This window comes from Mauremys mutica, chromosome 8, assembly GCF_020497125.1.
Source record: "Mauremys mutica isolate MM-2020 ecotype Southern chromosome 8, ASM2049712v1, whole genome shotgun sequence".
Classification (NCBI taxonomy): Eukaryota; Metazoa; Chordata; order Testudines; family Geoemydidae; genus Mauremys; species Mauremys mutica.
Window position 1 is genome coordinate 49078433 of NC_059079.1, and position 4691 is coordinate 49083123.

Consider the following 4691-nt stretch of genomic DNA (forward strand, 5'->3'; position numbering starts at 1 on the left):
ACTGCACAATTCGGGGGCATTGTGGGATTTACAGGGCATCAGTCTAGAAAGGGGCAAGATTATGATGATCTTTTGGCCTGCATACTTCTCATCTTGGAATAGGGTTGGATCAGTGACTTTCCCCACTGCTGAATATTTATCGAGTATAATTGCTTACTTATGTTTCTTCATTAAAATTCCTTTAATTTCTACCAGGTATGTTACTTACTGGTCTTGACAGCATATTTTTTTCTGTTTCATTCTGGGTAATTTTCTAACAAGCCCCTGAGGTGTAGGCATAGAACCGTGGAACACACATGTTGTGGGTTATTTATTCTGTATATTTTTTTACATCTGGTTCTTTGGCTACACAAATCTATTTTAGTAAATGATCATATAGCATTAATTCTGCTAGAGCTTTCTCAGTGATGGATGGTGGTGCAGACATACATGACAACAGAAAAATACCACCACAGCATTACAAAGTTCTACAACTTCTCCCTTCAGTAACATACATATGCCACATGAACCTTCATAAGGCAGTGCACTCTGTCATGTATGTGGCTACAGTCTCCTCCCAATAAAATTGGAGCATAACACCAATAAAACACATTTTCCTAAAAACATTTCCTACTCTGCTGATTTTAGCATGCAAGTGTATTATGTGGGCCATAATTAGCATATTGGAGGTAGATGCCAGCTAAATGTGTTGCTATGCGCATGCGCGCACGCTCACACACACACACACACACACACACACACAGAAATTCTGCCCCCTTGGCACAATGCAGGGCAGGATTTCACTTCTGCACTAGTAATGTAATTAAACCACTCCCTCCCATTGCACTCTACCAGTGCAGTATGCTACTAGTGCTGTGAATTGCAGTGCTAACCTGGGAAGCTCAGGATGCAGAATCTGGTTTCTGAACTTATTTTTTAAAAGGGATTCCTCCTTTTAATTGTTGACATTACCATGAAGAAAGGCCCAACTGTTTTTTTTTTTTGGTTGTTGCTGTTTTTTTAAAAAGTTATTGTCAATGTGAAAAAAAAAAGTGTGGTGCCTCTTTGGCATACATTAACTCAGTTATTGATTGTTTATTAAAAAGCTTTTGCCTGGGGAGAGGGGATGTAGAGGAGTGGACTCACCCCTGCAGCGCCTCCTGCTGGTGACTTCTGGGAATTAGCTCGTTCCAGCTCCGGAGCACCCTCTGCAGGCTGGTAATCCGCCTGCCCTCTGGCCCCTGTGTCCCTCCCTGGACCCCAGTGCCTCTTTTACCTGGGGTGCTGCTCCCTGGCAATAAACCCCTCAGTCTTAGGGTCTCCCCTCCCCAGGGAACCCCCACCCACTATCCCCCCCTTGCCTCAGTGTATGGCTACAGCCAGTCATCGTCTAGCCCCCTGCGCCCTGGGGCAGACTGCAGAATCAGCCTACTCATCACTGGCAAGGTTGGGTTTGGACCTGCTGCCTTGGCCTACCCCTGGGCTGCCCTCTGCAACCCCCAGTACTCCTTGGCCTTCTGCTAGGCCGCAGCCTGGGGCTTTCCAGGCTAGAGTTCCTCAGCCTGTCCCCAGCCCTGCTTCACTCAGGTACTCTGCTCAGGTCCCTGCAGCCAAGCCAAGCCCATCTCCCTCTACAAAGAGAGAGACTCTTGGGCTCCTGGCTTCTCTGCCTTTATAGGGCCAGCTGAGTCTGTTTGGGGCATGGCCCCAGCTGCAGCCACTTCCCCCAATCAGCCCAGCCTAAAAGCTGCTTTCACCAGCCACAGCCCCCTCCCAGAGCTGTTTTTAACCCTTCAGGGCAGGAGCAGGGGACCACCCTGCTACAGGGGGGAAAAGCCTATGAAAAGCAGCCAGCTGTGTACAGTACGCTACTGTCTTCAGCCAACACGTAATGCTATTATCCAAAGCCATTTTTAAAAGACACTGTCAAACATCAGACAACTATGATAGCTTTCCCAGGATGTTCACCCTTTCTCTTGCATATCTTCTCTTTAAGGACAATAATTAAGGTTACTATCAGTAGATACTTTTAACAAACTAATAAACAAAACCCTGACCCAGGAGTACTATGGGTTGATTTTCAGAAGAACTCAGCACTCACAACTGGAATCACATTTTCAAAAACACTAAGTGGTCATATTCTCAAATGACCTTTTTGAATATCTGGCCATATGGGGGGGAAAAAAAAGAAAAAAGGATTAATAGCAGATATAAGTCCAGTCAGAATTGTGAGCCCCAGTCCATTATGGCTTAATCTAAAACCTGCTGAAGTCAATAGAAGTTATTCCACTTACTTCAATGAGTTTTGGATTAGGTCCTTAGAGTCTAATCCTGCTCACACAAGTAAAGGACAAAACTCTCACTGACTTCCATGGAAGGAGGATCTGTCTCTTAATAGTTTAAATCATAGGCTGTAGAGATCATGCTGAAGATTATAGTTTCTATGAACTAAAGAAGAAGTTATTTCAGTTCCTTATTTCATTTTAAACTGGATATCAATAACAGTATGCGATAGATATAAATTTAAATGTTGCAAGTTGATTTTTGCATCAATAACCATTATACATTATGCTTTCATGTATTATGGTACAGTTCATAATCTCATCAATTATTTTAATTCCATCTGGAGAGCTTCAACTTTACAGAAATAAAGGCAAAAATCTGCCTCCTACAACCGGAGTTTACACCCTAGTAAACATAATTTACCCTCATTTCAACACAATCATTAGCACAATTAATTTTAATGCACTGCAACATTAGACAGATTAACATCACAGTGCAGAACACAGTTATCTCCTTGTACGCCACGCTCACCTAAAGGCCTTATCCAAAGCCCTTTGGAATCAATGGGAGTGTTTCCATTGACTTCAAAGTGCTTACTAGGCCCTAAATGGACTAGTAAAGTGTTCGTTCTTTATAGGGGGGACTCTTCTTCCTCGTAGACTTTTCAAAATATGGGATAATGGCATTTTCAATTTTCTATTTCTCGCTTCCGTTTAGGCCTCTAAACTGGAAGAAAGTAGCCTGAGAAAGTGTCATATATTAGATACCAGTATTATATGGGTAAGATTTTCAAAGTCAGCAAAGGGTTTCAAATGTACAGTTTTCATTAATTGCAAGGTGTCATTGAAAATGCAGTCATAATGTGGGGGAGGAGGAATTTGTACTCCTCTACCATATAGAGTGGTGGCGATGTTTCTGAAACTTGCAAACCGACATATGTGCACAGAAGAGTAAAAGTCACAGGGGATCTTTACAAGTGGAAGTTATTTATTGTTTAGACCAGCTACATACCACACATCTGTACTTTGAATGTAAAATGAAAAGACAAGGAAGGGTGTAATTATTCTCAACAGATATTATGCTTGTATTTGAATAAGAAGTCAATAAGGATACTTTATTATTAATTTATGCTGAGACTTTTGCAAATCTCAAAGCACTTTGCAGAATTAACTATATATTGTACAAAGAAGGATCACTTCCTGTCACTGCCCTTGCAAAATGTAAGTACATCTGGTGAACATCGGTTCAGGATGAAGTTGCATGACAATATGAAATATCTGGATCTGTGTTAAAGTATTTATAAATAATACTTTTTGTATATGGCATCTTCTCCACTATTTTTCAAATACAGTAGCATGGAAGGAAAAGGATCTTCAGCTGTATCAGACCCTTATAACATTGATAAATTTTAACTGTTCAAGCTCAAATTTTCCATACTGGGAGTCTGCCTCAGGCTGAATCCTTTTGGGAATGTTTCAGCTAAAATGGTCCAGCTTTTTCTCAGAACAAGATTAGGGAAAGAGAAATTGGGCAGTGTGTGGTGAATTAAACAGGGAATGGCAAGAAGGGAAAGGACAATCTCATGGTTAAGACAGTTGAATACTGCCTTGGACAATTGGATTCTATTCTTGCCCCTGCCAAAGAGTTCCTTTATGATAGTGGGCAAGGGTCATGTAAACCAAAATTTTCACTGGTGGCCACTGTGTATTCTTCATTTTCTCTGTATACAGCCTAACAGCTCTGGGGTCTGATTTGCGGAAGCACTGTGCACCCATGGTGCAACTGAAGTCAACGGGAACTGTTCTTTGAACATACATAGTGCAATAAAATACTAAGGACTCTGAAAAATCAGGTCTCAAATTGGACACCTACAATTATTTGACACCTTTGATAGTTTTTATCATTAATGTCTGTGCCTCTGTTCTCCATGTGTAAAACAGGGATAATACTACCTCACTGGACAAGGATGTTGTGAAGATGAAGTCATTAACAGTTATAAAGGACTAAGTCCCAGATCATCAAACATATTTAAGGGCCTAAGATACTATGATGAGAGACCCATAGAAAAGTCCATGAGGCAATAATTAAATCTGTATTCCATGCAGATTTTGGCTGGTATACAGTATATAGAGTATAGACACATTGTACAATGGGGAGAACACTAAATATTGAATAGCTGCTCAGTAAGTGAGCACTATCTATACTGTGCAGTGAATGAAGCAGTCCTATGGAAAAACTAGTGCTTGATCATATAATTAAAGATTGTATAATAATGCATATGCACAAGAGGGATAATTAATATTGCACAGACAACCTTAATTCTGGCATTTCCTAAAATTTGAGTGCTTGACTTTGCCACCTTAACATTCTTTTTTAAAATGTTATATGGCATTTATACTGCTGCAACTTCACCGACTTCCATGGAGTTA